At 38.8% G+C, this 16,225-nt stretch overlaps 1 long non-coding RNA gene across 1 annotated transcript; it reads left to right on the top strand.

Moving 5' to 3' along the window:
* Positions 1-853: 853 nt before the first annotated feature.
* Positions 854-13,901, top strand: LOC108493403. Its single transcript, XR_001873464.1, has 3 exons — positions 854-867; positions 2,725-2,730; positions 13,810-13,901. It is a non-coding gene; the product is annotated as an uncharacterized LOC108493403 (long non-coding RNA).
* Positions 13,902-16,225: the final 2,324 nt, after the last annotated feature.

Here is a 16,225-nt window from a genome sequence, read left to right as displayed (position 1 = left end):
TTTGCTAAATTCAGTGTTGTATTCATTCATATATCAAATCCTAGTCTTATAAATAGTAGCATAAATCAAGTACAGGTAAAGCCGCAGTCCTCTCTCCAAGAACTTCTTCAGCTTATGGCAGCTGGTGTCAAATGCTGCTGTCCTCCTCCTTTCCTTCTCCTGGTCTTGCACTTGGTTGTCAAAGTAAAGTATAGAAGGTCCAGCCAGGTGTTGAACCCTTTTAGCAATGCAATGGATCCTACTTCTAATAAAACTTTGTCAGTAGAGCCTAAAGGAAGAAAAAACCTGACTTCTGTCTTCTTTTTTGTTGCTACCTGTCCTATCTCAAATTTCCGCCTAGTGGTTTTTGATTGTACTCCTGTCCTTCTGTGCCAGAGTGCTGCCTTCTAGGAAGGAGACTAGTTTGCTAGAACCTGTAAACTTGTTTCATTGACAAGGTGCAATGAGCAGCCCCAGTTGGTGGTTCATGCTGTCAGACAGGGTGGAGTCCTTAACCTGACAAAGGAGTAGGGCAAAAGTAGGCTGCTTGAAGCTTATTAATTGACCTTCAACAAAAGAATCTTTCAGAATCCAAAAAACCTCTACTATTTGTACAGTAAGAACCATACACCAAGAAAGTAATCAAAAGTCACCTTTCAAAGTCACCATGGAACTGTGTGTAATACCTTGTAATACAGAGAGAGACTGTGTTTCTCATAAATTAGTTTTTATATTGGAACTATGAAACATGTTATATTAAAGCAACTTTAATGCTAATCTAAAGTCCAGACTCATCTGTTCTCAGGAATATCTTTGAAAAATAATGGCATCTTGATAATCCCCCTTATGTTTACGATCAGCTAAGACTGTTATATCAGAGTTCTATCAGTGTGAATAGAATGTCTTTCCTTCAAGAGAAAGGATTTCAAAACTGTGATTGGTGGTTCAATGTGACAAACAATGGGGAAAAAAATCTTCAGCACTGTGATTAAAGAAAAAAAATCACAGCATTAAAAGAATAAGCTATTCTCCAAGGAAAAATGTTAGGACAAACGAACAAATAGCCCTTATTTTGCAAAAGGAACATTAGAGGTCTTTCGGTGTTTTAATTAGTTGTCAAGAATACTTCAAAATAATTTAGCCTCTCTCATAGTATTCTGTTGTGTGGGGTACTTTCTAGCTCTGTACTCCTGGTCTAGGATCCTGTTTGAGAGGAAATGTTAAAATACAGGTTGTGTTTATCAGCAAACAAAATTAAGAAATTTTTCACCTGAGCAATGAATTAACTAAAAAGAATTGAACAAGAAAATGTAGGACACAGCAAATGTGCATGCTGCTGTAGAGCTTTATGTCAATTGAAGTATTGGTCTGCTTTTAATTGGATGCTGTATTTCTATGAAGATCTCTTGCAGACAGATCTTGTGTTAAGATTGTACTCCTTTACATTAGCATAAAAATGAATGACTTTTGATCGCTTTGGTGCAGTGTACAGAAATATTTTCACAAAACCCAGGGTCTAGTCATTGAATCACAGTAGCAAATAATTAGAAATGGAAATGCTCTTCTGGGTTATTCAATTCTCTCCTCTTAAAATGCAAATGTATTTCCAGTGATACATATTTTCTTTTTGTGAAGTTTACTCTTGAATCATGTTTCATGGCCATTTCATCATTTTCCTGTGCATATCATCCCACAGATTCAACTATTAAGTGCTTCACTTATGTCTCATTAATCCTAGTTTCATCTCTTTACTGTATCCTTGTTATCATGTTCTCTAAGAATTAAGGAGAGCTGTGGGAAAATCTGTTTGCATGAAATGACATTTAGATTTCTCCAAAACTGCAAATGTAACATTTTTGAGGTGCAAATATGTTTTGCTAACCTTTCATGTTTATTCATCCTTTGATTTTTTTCATTTCTGATCAGGACAAGAATCTGAAATAGAAAATAAATCAAGAAAATTATTCTTATGGTATTTGGGGAAAGAAGGAAAATTAGCATCTCATAAAACTTCCCATTCTGTCTAGGTACATTTTGAGAACCAGAAGGAAAATTAATTAATTTTGCATTTTTCTGAATACCCATGGAATTATCCCAATAAGTGTTTCATTTGGTGGGCTGTTTCCCATATGGTGGACATTAAATATGACCTATTCTTTAGAACAAGCCTGAAAAATAGAAATAAGAAATATACATCATTAATCACAGACATTAAGAGCAATCAAAATAAACTTTATCCTCTAAGTTTGGAGATTTTCATTTGACGTAGCATTCTTGGAACATAAAGATCTACTAATAGTCCTGGGTACAGTTAAGGGCGTAAGCTAGAAAATTACTGGTGCAGTTGATGGTTTAGTCAAGTATTTTAATGATTTCTCTATGTAAAATAGCTGTAGCCCTAATAAGTCTAAATAAGTTACCTTAATAGGTGAGGGTCACTGTGCCATGGCTTGGGAAGTCACTGAGGTGGAACTGGCACAGGAGTCACCACCTGGATCTGAGAGGAAGTTCAGAAGCACCTTGCCATGGATATCTGGTCCTGTGGAACCCAGGAAAATTTTGTGGCTGCTCACCAAACCACATGATTAGTAAGAGTCAGTAGAAGCAAGTGTCTGCCCTGGAAGAGGATTGCCCATGGAGAACAAAAGAGGACTGTTGCTGGCTGCTTCATACACATTATGAAAAATATGACTTTATTTAGAGATCTCACAGCTCTTCTGTAGGCAAAACAGCTGTTCATTTCAGGTCTGAGTAGCAACTCCAAATTCAGGTCCTGTCTCTGAATTATTCATCAATGGTAGCTTTATTTCTCCAGCTCCCTGGGAATATTTTTTGATCCTGGAAACAAGGGATTTGATATGCCAGAGTCCTACCTAGCCCTCAGTGCAGAGGGCTGCCTTTCATCTCCTCTTGTCCTGAATGCAGCAGCTCACCAAGGAACTGTTGGGACACCAATTCTTGTCCTTTTGTCCAGCCACACTTGATATTGAATCAGATAAAATTTAATGGAGATGATAATTGCTTTTTCTAGTCACTGTATTTTTCTTTTTAATTTCATTGTTGGCTAATGATCTGTCTATTCTTTCATCTTGCATGTCTGCAGGGCTGAAGAATAGCTCCTCAAATTGCTCCCAGGTGAATACATCAGCAAGTGGCTACTTAGGCATTTTATGATACTCCATAACTAATTAAATCTATTTCAGGAGATGTAAATCAGGAACAATTTTTCTTATCAAGTACTTTACAACTGCATATCTGAAAACTTTCTACAAACAGAAGGGAATACCTTTATTCCTTTATGAGCACTTATGAAGCTTCTTTTTTATGATTTCATTTGTACCTCAGGTGTGTGCCTTGTAGGCCAGATAGACGTTGCTGTTCTTGGCCTTGCTTACAGTCTTTATCCATGTTTTGGACACTTCTGGGCTGTGGACAGTCTCTGCAAGAAACATAGGTTGCCATTATTATATATCATTTACAGCTGGGGACACAGAGCTATTGCATGACACAGAAAATCTGCTGGACAGCTTGGAGTCCTGACTCAGGCTGAGCTTGACCATGACAGCTTTACTCTTTGGTCTGAGCCTTGTACAGGCATAGAAAACGTATAAAGCCATAATAATTCACAGATGAAGAGCAATACTTTTGCATTTATAGAAAATGCACTTATATTTGCAGGTTTCAGGAGGACAAAGTGCTCTCCAGTACTGGTTTCGACCGTTTTTCATAAAGAAAACTGGTTGTTATAAGGTACTGCTTTCTTTTTTCAGGGTTATCCTACCTGAGCGCAGGGAAATGGCAAACTGAAAACAACACATGACAGAAAAGTGTTCAGAGGTGGCAAAACAGACTACAGAAGTTCTGGAAAATCAAAAAAGGGGTTTTGGAAAGTTCTGGAGAACAAATAGACCCTACGTGCTTTTGTAGGGTCAATCCAATGGTGCTTCATTATTTAAAAGGAAGGCAGAGCTCATATCTTGAGAAAATTATTCCTACCTTTCCTGTTTCCTGTCTTCCCTGTCTTTTAATGAACAAGATGCCATGCCACTCATTCATCAGCTAGAGTACCTCAGTAAGGTAGCATATCCCCATGTGGCATTTACAAAATCTGGAAGGTTTATATAAATGTTGAAAAGCCAAAGTTTTCCAAATTGGTTTTAGCCCACTGTCTCAACATGAAGCTGCCTGTCTTCCATACAATATTTGACATTCATGTGCAGATACAGTCCCGTTTTGAAAATTGATCACTTCAAGTACGGGCGCCTAAATGAACGTACCCATGAGATGATGAATGGTTTTGTATGTTTGCAGCAGCACAGTGGAGGGCTGCTTTCTTTTCCTGGTCAATCTTCTGAAGACAGAGAAGCAGAATGCAAATTATTTCTTACATATTTTTGTATTTTTATGTCCAAAAAAGTATTTGTTTGAGAATTTACTTTGATAATGAACTATGAACAAAATTTTCTGGCCATCACAAATTGAGGAAGCTTGGGATATGAGAGGTAGAGAGACTAGACAATGGCAGCCTGATTAGGGAACAAAAAGGGCCGATGTTAAACACGGAAAATTTCCTTTGCCCTCTAACTTAGCCAAGGGGAACCTTGTTCATTAGTATTTGCAATGTAGCAAGTCCATTATGCAAATAGCTTATATGGGTTTATTGCTGTTTTCTTCCAATTCCTTCTGTTCTCCCGGTATATAAGCACAAGGTTGAAAGTCCTGGAGTTATCAAAACTATAATTTGTTTTAAACCCTTTTCTGTGGGGAAAAGACATTTTCTTTCTTCCCAGATTAATTATGACATTTAACATCCCCTTATTTCTGACAGTGCAAATCTTAGGGGAATCATGCTGAAGAGTGGATCAATGAGATGAGAAGTCAGCAAGGGCAAGACCATGTTGGGCCTATTCCGTTGATCCCTAAATGAGGATTATTATTTCAGCAGAATCACCCCAAATGAAGATATTAGTGCTAAGGGGGAAGAAGGGCTTTAATTATGAGACTATCCAGGAATACAATGAGGGAACAGTTTAAGTGGAGATGACTGTGAAGAGTTGGTAAGTTTTCTTCAGAAGATGCAGAAAACAGAAGAGAGGATCCTGTATTTTTATTAAAGCCTATCCAGTAGGCCATGAGTGCCAGGGAGGGAGGAAAGGGTGGAGCTTCAGACTCCTGGGGTAAGAAGGAAAAAAAGCAGTGAAACAGAGACCATGAGTGGGCGGAAAGATGGATTCAGCTACATCAGAGGCCATCTTGCTGAGGTCCCTCAGGAAGCAAATCTGGGTAAAAGGAGCTGAAATGAATTGATTATCGCTGACAGAAACAGTATGAAGAGCACAGCTGAAAATCGTCCCTGTGTTAGGATTGTGAGGAAGGGTAGCTAGAGACCCACTGGCTGAATCACAGCCATTCACTTACCCAAGCCCAAGAAGGATTTGTACAGAAATTGGAAACTAGGCTTACTTACTGAGTATAAAAAGTTATTACAGACAAAATAAGAAGCCTCTATTATATGGTCTGAAGGTTACAAAAACGGCTTTGAAAATGAGCAAAAATAGCATGTGTATAAACCACACCAGAAGGAAAAAAAGATTGTACTTGCCTCACCCTGTCCCTTGATTACTCCCCTTCTGTTGCTCTGGAATATTTACTGAACTTATTTTTTTACCTTCTCACATCCCTGCCCTTTTTTTTAAAAAGGAACATTTCCTGTCATATTACTATATTAGTTTGGGAGCAATGGGACAGACTTTGGTACAATGAAGAGGGAAAAAGAATGCAGAAATGAGAAAAACAGTGAGAAACCCCAGAATTCTTAATTTAAAATCCCCGAGGAAGGTGGGTTATTTAAATTAAGAACCACTTGCAAAAGGAGGGTTTCTTTATAACGTACCTTCTGTGGGGGTGAAATGTGCAATGTTGACCTCTTGTAAAATTTCCAAATTCCCCAGACCAAATCAAGCATCTGACATGCAGACATATTTGAATAGCTTAAAACTGCCCGCTGTAGCAAAAACCTGGAGCAGACAAAGCCCCCATTTAAATGTGTTCCTGAGGTAAACACATGAGAGAAAGGATGGGAAAAGGTGTGCTACAAGAGACTTCAGTAGCACCATTGACCATTGAGCAAACATTAATTTCTTGGTCACATTGCCCAACCATTTGAGTGGCCAGTCCCATCACTTGGCCTGTAAAGCGAATTCAATTGAGTCTGAGTTTAATCTTTACAAAAAGCAGCTCTTGGTCTTCCCACCTGTTATCTGTGACCTCCTTTGTAGTTTTCATCTACTCTCTAGTTACCTTACTTTTGCTCAACCCTCTGTTGCACCCTTTTCTCTCCTGACTTGTCATTGTCCCTTCCTCACTGTAATGACTGTCTCCGTGGCATATCTGCTTATCTCATTGTCTTTGAGTTGCCTGGATTGGTCTCTCCTAGATGCCTCTTTTCTTAGAATCATATATTTTCTTCTCTCATCTTTCACCTTAGGTACAGCTTACTCTACATAGGTAATAAGCAGGTAAAGTTCAGTAGTAAAAGTTCACATCCTGTGAAGGGAGGATTGATTCTTTCCTGGTATGGCTATGCAATCAGCATTTAAGCTCCAGTTAGTGGCAGAGTTTCAGCTGGTTTCTTATATCTGTCATTGTTCAGTAACAAGGCAGGTTCTGAACCTCAGGCACGTACTTTTATTCGAAGTCTACGTGGAATCTTACATCCTAGACATTAATGATGATTAAAAAATCTTTCCTGCTAGCTCCATTACCAGGCCACTTGGTTTTTTTTCTGTGTTCTGAGTGGAATGTGCATTCTATGGAATTTTTAGTAATTTCTTAGTGGTTGTGTAAAATATTCTATTTATGCCATTTATTTTAAGAATTTGGGGACTGAGAAAGTATTTTAAATGATTGTCACATCAGCGACAATGAAACTGAAGCAGAACCTGTGATCAGCGGTCTTTACCCTGTTTTTTTGTGCTGGTTTTTATTTTAACAAGTGAATAGAAAAATGCCTGCAAGTGCAAGCTGAATGTTACAATGGAACCCTCCTTTCTTAAGCTTTCAGAGCTTCTGATTATGTCTCTCTAGCAGTACATGTTAAAACCCTGTCATTTATTTCTTGATCACTGTTCAACCTACTTGAGGAGGGGAAGAAAAATCTCATCAGATGAGTCACACACTCTGAAAACATAACAGTAGTTTGAGTTAGGGCAAAAGCTTCTTTTAAATGAACCCTTGCCTGCTCCTTCTAACACCTCATTGCTTGCTCATTATTAGATGTCTGCATGCATGTGGATATATGTATGTGTATTTAAATAAAGCACGGAGGATTTGTGGAGACCTGCATTCTGTCATACATTCATTTACACAAATATGATGGTGGTATCCTTATAGCAGCCCTTCAGTACCTAAAGGGTGTATACAAGAAAGCCAGAGGGGGAATTTTTGCAGGGGCATGTAGTGATAGGACAAGAAGAATGGTTTCACACTGAGAGTAGGTTTAGATTAGATATTAAGAAAAAAATCTTTACTGTTAGGGTAGTGAGGCACTGGAACAGGTTGCCAGAGAAGCTATGGATGCCTGGAAGTGTTCAAGGCCAGGTTGGGTGGGGCTCTGAATAACCTGGTCTAGTGGAAGGTGTCCCTACCTCTGGCAAGGGGGGTTGGAGCTCGATGATCCCAGCCCAAACCATTCTGTGACACCGTGATGATACTATTCACATCATTCTTGGCTGCGATAATAAAGCTGTCTGAAAAAAAACTAGAGGGGAGAAAAGTGAACTGTGAGAATGCTACCTGATGACCCACTGGCCACCTGATTGCTGTTCTTGGCTAAAATCAGAAGCTGTTGTTTCACTTGTTAGGGGCTACATACCAGGAGGTTGCCACAAAATGGAAGCAAGCCCAGACCCAGGCACGAAAAGGTAATTAGGAAGTGGATGGAAAACTTTAATAATGGAAATTGAAACTGCTACAAAACCCAGGTTCTCAAGAGACTGTCTTGCAACATTTTTACGTTATTATAAGTTTGAGGAATAAAAACAATTCAAAGTAAAACAAATACAAATTTAGTAATTTACAGTGTTATTTCAGTTCATGCTTGTATTAAAACGACATGACTGTTGCTTGAAGGACTGTTGTCACATGACTTCTTACAACACATATATTCCTCTGGAAATGTTTAATGAAGTTATGAAACTCTTTTAAAATATATATTTAAAGGGAAAATTAGGACAGTCAGTTTGGATTTCCATTCCTGATCTTTTTTTTTTTTTCATTTTATACATTCTTTTATTCCTTCTTGAAATATCTTTGGATATTGATCAGAGTATATTTTCTTGTTTTGTCTAAGCCTTTATCAATATTAAAGAAACAAATGACCTACACATTGCTCTAATAAGAAGAAGAGTAAACTGCTCCATCTCAGGCAGGGCCCTGCTTGTTTTACCAGCGCCCTCCATCAGATGAAAGAACACAGTTTACATTAGGCAGGCAGTGCAGGTGAGGGAAATTGCAGAAACTCTGCATTGCAACTGATACTCCTACCTCAAAGCCTTGTGGCTCACTACTAGGCCATTTAGCACTCAGGATGGCAAAACCCTGCCAAAATCTCTGGGATTGATGGCAAAATCACACCTTGCAATAATCTCATTTTCCTGCCTTACTTGGTCTTGCTCTAAAACTGTTACTCTTCCTTAAATGTATCTCCAATGTATCTTCTTTCTCACTCTCGTACAGCAATCAGATATATTTTCTCTATGCCTCACATGGTCTAATGGATTCTACTTTTTGTGCCTGTCTCCATTGTCTCCCTTTTTACCTCTTGACTGCTTCCTACTTTCCTCTGCCCTACTGCTGGTTGGGACAGGGTGCTTTTGGCAGCATCTCTGTGCTGTCTCCTCATGTAATAACCCATTCCCCAAAGCCTCTAACTTCCAGCACCTCTAGTAACCTTTCCTGACAAGGCTGACTTCCTGTACCTATCCTCCATGAAATGCCTCTTATGGACGGAATGGATGGGGACATTTATTTCTCTCTGCTGTCAAGCCTGTTGCTACCTCTCTGAGACCTTGGAGATTGAAAAGGCAGAATCATCCCTGTCCTCTATGGGGTCACTATCTCTCCCTCATATTCTTTCAGTTTATACATGATCTTTATTCCTTAGATCCTCCAAACATTAAAGTGATTTGCAGTTTTTCTTCGGACATCCCAGGATATTTTCCTAAGACTGGAAATATTAAAGCTTTGGCATAAAACTTATTGAAGACCCCAAGAGATTCCTTCTGTTCTTTGAAAGCACTCAAGATCTAGCCCCACATTTTCCAAATATTTGGGATTAAGTTGTTTGCAATGCTATGCCGTATCCTCTGGAATGCATGTCTTCAAAAATGTGGCCCATACTGTTTAAGATAGAGAAAAAAGTCTAATGAAAGGAGTTTCAGTCAGGTTTGTGTGCAATGGGGAATTGCTACCAGATTTTTTGGAAGTCAGCCTAGAGTGAAGATAATTTCCACATTTTTGTTAATTGTCTTTGCCTTTTCTACACACTTTGCTAATTTCTTAGGCATGCTTTTTCTCCCCAGCATTCATAATTTACTCAAAACTTGGTCAAATGACAATAATTGCATGGGCAATTTAACCACATTATTTTTCATGAAATTAGAATTTACTGTCTAGCCTAATGCTGTGGTAAGAGAAAAAAGACATATTTGAGCATCCTGTTAGTAATGGCTAAATTAATTTCAGCTCAGCTGCAGAAACATTTTGAAGAATCTTTTTTTCTTTCATGGGATTTGCAACGTGGAAAATCACAATCTAGATTCACTTTCTTAAAAGTGAGTCTAGTGGAGTAATTCAGAAACTATCTGGTGTAGCTGAGAGAAGAATCTGATCCTTGTATTTCTGCTGAATTGTGCCCTGGCAAAGAAGAATGGAAATAAATGATAAAAACAGGCTCAATTTACTAACAATCTGCACGACACAATTTCCATAAATTGTGCTAATAGAGCAATTTATAAAAATTGTGGTAGTATGTTAAGGAGAGCAATTTACAAAATCCATTTAGAATAATAAGTTAAGCATTGTTGGTAATGCAACTGTATTTTCCAAAAGTGTTTATGTGTAAAACAAATTGACTGTCTATTCTCATTCACTCTATTTTATGTTAATACTAAATATAGACAAGTGCAAATAGTGAAATACTCAGATTTTTTTTATCTACGTGTTGCATTGATGGTTGACACATATTTCTGAGGAACTACACTTTTCTATGAGGAAAAAAAAAATTCAGCTGGACCATTGCTGAGGTTTTCTGGTTTGTGAGAATTACTGAAAAATGGTTTTCTGAAACTATTTATTTTGTCGCTCTGACGTAAAGCTCAGAATATGAGATGAATACATTAGAACTGCAGTAAGCCACTCTCACCTAAGTAAAATGCTTCAAAATCTGTTTGGAGCTTAGTTGTTCCTCCCCACATATCAGTGAAGACTTAACGGGAGATGCTACAGTGAAGTTTTACATGACTGACATTGTGTAAGGATTTAATACAAAGCCTTAACAAAAAAAGTAAATGAAAAGACTGAAAGGTGTGCTGCTTTATCCCTGATTATGGAGGGATAAATCTTGCCCTGTATTTGCTCAGCTGCTGGGGTTGGGCTCCTGTGTAGAATGATTGCAGTGTCTCAGGCTGTTTGGAGAAATAGGATGATATGGAGTAGTCCTGAAGGCAACTGAGTTTTCACCCAAAATGCAGGAGACTTCCCTTGGCTGAGCACAGAGCCACTTAAAGAGATGGCTCCACATTTCCAACCCTCTCCTGTCTCTACTCTCTCTCTTCTCCTGTAGCACCTTGCTACAGTGTGTGGTGCCCCTTGGCTAAGCAGAATGAGATGAAACCTCTTGCTAAAATTGGCCAGATGGTACTGCAAAGCCCTGTGCATATCCAGCTGCAGATTTGGCTGATGAAGCCAAGATGAGATGGTGATGGGAACAAATCCGTCTGCTACTTTCAAAGCACCAGTGTACATTGAATGATCCCCCAGTGCTTGTGTATAAGGTTTCACCCTCGCTGAGCTCCTGAGTGCCAGAACTCATCCCAAGCAAGCACTACACCATGGCTTGGGTGAGTTAGGAATTGAAGACAGGCTTAGGCTTGTTTAAAAGTAAAATGTAGGGGCAGCTATGGGATTTTCTTTCATTTTGTTTTAGCCGGCAAAGATAGAGAGCAGTGCAGAAGAGCAAAAGTAGGAATTGAGGTGGGTCAGTGTGTGCACATAAGGATATTAAAAATATGATGATGTACTCCAGGGGTGGGGGTGATGGTTTACTACTTCCCATCCCTGACGCATCAGGGTCGTGGAAATAAGTTTGAAGCTGCAAAAAGGCTCCCAGGAAGTGCCTTGCACTTTTCTTTGCACGGAAACAACCTGTATAGACTCTCACTGCTTATGTGTACAGTCTAACTTGTTTTTTGACATCCCCTCCTGGAGGGGAATGCACAGCTCTTCCCCCAGTCCACAAGTTCTGCTACCGCAAGACAAATAGTTTAGTTAGAGCCCTGGGGCAATGAGCAGAGTTTCACTGTATGATTTAGTTGCTTTGTGATGACTTACCTTTAAGGAACCCTAAATTTGCTTAAAAGTCTGTAACAGATTTTTTTTTAATAATAGGATACCACTGAACTACTGTGAGAGTAGTCTCCATTCTTGCACTATTCTAAAGAGCTCTATATCCAGCTCCAACAATATCACACACCTCAATTTTCAGCAGAAAATTTAATTTAATTCTTTTTAGAAAGTATTGTCAGTTTACTTGAAGTAAGTGAAAGAATAGACGATTAGACCCTGAGAATTCAGAATAGTGAAGACAAGTATATTTGCATATTCTTCTAAAACACTGCTGAGAGTGAACTTTTCAAGATAATATTTTAAATATTTTTAGAATAATTTGTAAGAGAGTATATACGCCTGAAAGAAACCCTACTAGACAGCGACATGAAGAAACACATAAAGGAAGATTTTTCAATACATAATATTTGATTGTGTAGTTCACAAAACTTTGAAAGAATGTCTTTGAACACTGAATAATGCCAGTTTATCAATTAATTATTTCCATGCCTACAAACACATGGCATTCCTGCAACATCTATTTTTGTGCAAATAAAGTATCCATATACTTTTAAAAGCAGTCTTTGCTCTTTCATGTCTGCAACCCTATTTTATTTTGATTATTTTCTTCTCTTGCACTTCAGTGTTTAAGAGATTTCTGGGCTGTTAGTTTTCCTACTGTCACCACCAGCTCCTGACAATGACTGATAAGTTCACGTCCCTCCAGTCACTGCTTTCTTCATGTTGTGGTGCATGATGGGGAAGTAGAAATTAGAGCACACGCACGCTGTGCACACAGTGAAATGTCCTCCAGCAAGAAGGCATACTGCAGCCACAAGGCCCGACAAAGAATGTGAAGATGGAGATGGAATGGGATTTTCTTATTAATTAAATGCAAGCTGTTATCTGAACATAACTTTACAGAAAACATAAATATATGGCTGAAAAACAGAGTTTTCAAAAAAAAAAAAATAGGACTTGCTCTGTCTTTGTCAAAAGAAGAAAAATCGTGTGCATTACATGTTCAGTCAGCATATTCATTTGAGAAAATATATTGTACTGGTACAGTTAAGAGCTAAATTTACTCTGTGGTGTGAGTTACAGAATGGTGTGACTATTATGGAAGTATCTGATACAGGAAGATGCATTCCTCCTAATCACAAAGCTTTTTCAGGTAGTTAATGAGCAAAAGTATCTGAACACCCTAAGAAGCTTGGGCACTATAAATTAGGGAAACTAAAATTAGTAATCTGTGTGTCTGTGTGTCTGATTACTGTAAATTCTGAAGTTGTCTTAAAGTTCATATCAAAGTACTCATCTGAAACAAGCAGTGGCCATGGGCAGTTGTCTTAGCAAGTCCACAGGTTACAGAAGTAACCTGAGGATCCTTTCTCTATAATTGTTTGGAAGAAAGGATGGGTATAAGAACCTGAGTTCTTGGCTTTGTGTGAAAATGAATATGGGCTGAAAAAATTCAAGAAAAAGAGTATTAACGAGGACTAAAGTATTAACATTTCAGGTCCACTGCTTTGGTTCATAACCTTTGAAGGGGTTGAGGTGCTTGAGATCAATCTCTCTTTGTGCTTGGTGGTATTTAGTAGAAGCCTTTGTGATACAGTTCTTGTACCTACAAACCAAATAGCAGATAAAGGTACATCTTTGCACATATCTTAGAAGATTAATCAGACGGTACTTGAAGATTTATTTTGATGATGCAATTTGGATAGACAACAGAGTATTAAGCAGAGGGCACTCGGACTGAAGGCAAAGTGCTTATTTCCTATGGATCACCTAAACTGAAGGAATAATTTGCCACTTCTGGGTTGAACACAGCCTGTTATTTCAGTTAGAGATAGATTTTGGTCTCAAATTGTCCTCAAAGCACTAGATGAAGAGGCAGATTCTTTTAGTGGCATAGCACTGCAGTAGCCAGAGCAGTCACATTTTCTGACTAGGTAGCAGGACGTATGTGTCAGCTCAGAATCTCATATTTACTGTAAAAACATCTCAAGAATTTGTTGGCCCTTGTTATATGAAGTATTTACTCTTGAGAGAGGACTGGAAATCAGGCAACCACAAGATATTAACCATACCAAGAGCTATTAATTATTTCAAGTAGCTCAGGTGGGATTTCCCACTTTTAGTGGGGCTATGGACACTTTTTTATAATATCTTTTAAGAAAAATATTTGATTCAGATTAATTAATTTTAGTAGGTGAGATGGAGTGAACTGGTAGATGATGTGGCAGGGAGCAGTTTTAGGGAGAGTAACTCACCTTGTGGAAGCATGACGAGATATATGAGAAATGCAACCTTCAGTCTGAGTGTACAGGGAGCAGGTTAATGTTACAAGTGGACAGAGAGTATCAAATGCTATTTCCACACCATAACTTAGAAATCAGAGAGCTTGCACACATGTGATCATAACTGCTTTCAAATCTCTCTAACCTTCTTATTGCAGAAGGCATGAACTCTATGGTGAGGCAGTAGTTTCCTTTAACTAATGCTGTAGGGATGCTTTGGAAAAGGGATTGTGGATTGATAAACTGTTTTGTTTTCCAGTGAAGGCATGATTTCTCCTGATTTTTTCCTACTAAAATAATAATTTAATGGATATGATGGTAATTGTTGCTGGCTTTTTGTTTATAAATAGTCTAAAACATGGGCAAAGTATTTGTAGGAACCTTCATCTTATAGAGAAAAAGGAAGGACTGCTTTCTGTAAAGTCTAATAGAATTGACTGCAGGGGATGGGTGACAGTAAATGTAGTGGTTTAGGTGGAAGGAATATGAATCCAACCATAAAGCTTGCAGCATGGTGTTGCCAGATCAGAGACAAACCCCCCTTGACCCTGTCCATTTTTTCTTAAAAGAAGGAAACACATTCACAGAGTGTGTATATCACTAGTTTAGATACAATAAAAAAAAGGAAATGCAGAAAATCTTCTCTCAGTTCTCAGACACTTCCTGAAATACCTCAGGGAATGCTTTTTTCTGAAGTACGTAGAAAACAGAAATCTGAGACAGGAAAGTGTCAGGAACTTCTTATCAGATAGAGTGACCAAGGGAAGAACAACTAGGAAACTTCTGCCAGATCCTTCAACTCATTACAGGAGCCAATGACATCAATTATATCTCTGTAAACAGGCTGAAATAATGACCACACCAAAACAGGATGGGATTAAAGTGGAAGGGTGGTAAGCCTTCAGAGTAAGTATACACACCCAGCTACCGATGGGGCCTTTGTAGCAGGTGACAAGAGACAGAAAGGCATAAGGCTGAGCTGAAAACAGCAGGGTCTGAATGAACATGATATCCTGAAAGCAATACGAGGTTCAGCACTGAGAAAGGAGGAAATCACTACAATAATCTGCAAAGCCTCTCGAGGGATTGCTGGCACATGTGATATCTCCTGGATACCCTGTATTCTTAAACCTGCTCCTTTTCACTGAAGCTCCATTTGTAGATTTCCTGCATCTGTTTCTGGAATGGGAACTCTTGTGTTCTTCACTAGGGGCTCTCCTGCCAAGCTGTGCCATGGGCTGGTGGTGACTTTTCAGTGCAGCCCTAGTGGTGTGTTCTGTGCTGAGGAAGATGAGGGCATCTCTGATGCTGTGAGCTATGTGTGCAGTCCTGGGAGCTGTGATCATTCATCTCAGCTATATCTGGCTAGTGTTGGCTTGTGTTTCCTATTAATGCAAAGTAATAAAAATATTATTATTACAAAAGTCAGGCTCAATGACAGCATGAAATAATGAGAGAAAATTCTTGGCTGCCTAACAAAGTCCTCTTCTGAGTAGCATAAAAGCAATTTTATTTTTGTTACTGTTTCATTCTGGATAAAAGATGTTCCCTGGAAGTAGAGGGAATGTGTTGTTTTGCAGTGTTTCAGTAACACATTAGCTCAGGAATTCTTTTTAATTTGTAGAAGAAAAATTTCAGTTCAGGATTAGAGAAAAACAAATTGAGAGAAACAACATCAGCAGAACCACTTTGAAATATCACACAGTCACCTTTGGGATTTCTATGCTGTTTTTGTTGAGGAGTGAGCATCTTGTATTTAACTAATCATCAACAATGTCCTGTCTTTTCCTTCAGCTATATGTATTCAGTGTGACTTACCGAGAAAAGTTTTGGCCTTTTTTGGTTTTTTTCCTTCTCTTTTCCCCACACTAAACAGCACTGAAAGTCTACACCAGAATCAGAGGTGTTGGGTGGGTGCTGCTGTGGCTGGAGGGAGAGCAGACACTGCTGGTGGAGAGCTTCCACAGGACATCCTGTTTTTTATGCTGTTGCTCAAGATGGTCTTGGCTAGGGCCACATTAGGTGTAGAGGATAGTTGGATTATTGTCAGCTCAGACATGATGCTCTGAAGCAGAAATAACTCCATTGACTTCAAACCCATTTTGGCCATGCTGCTCTGAAGAAGGATGTGCAAGGTACAGGGTGAGACTACAGAAGGACAGCTGGCATCTGAAGGGGCATTTTCCTCACAATTGCAGCTGAAAATAAGTAACTACTTCAGGGCTGTCAATGAAGGAAACCTGAGAGTGAGGTTCAAGTCAGCGTGCCAACACACTGACCCGATCTGTATGAATGGGAACAGGGCAAAATCATCATTACCCAGTTCTCCCATGTGCTGA

The sequence above is a fragment of the Lepidothrix coronata genome, unplaced genomic scaffold (assembly GCF_001604755.1).
Source record: "Lepidothrix coronata isolate B3197 unplaced genomic scaffold, Lepidothrix_coronata-1.0 Scaffold16, whole genome shotgun sequence".
NCBI lineage: Eukaryota > Metazoa > Chordata > Aves > Passeriformes > Pipridae > Lepidothrix > Lepidothrix coronata.
Note: the sequence above shows the minus strand (reverse complement) of the source record. Positions and strands in the feature narration are given on the sequence as shown.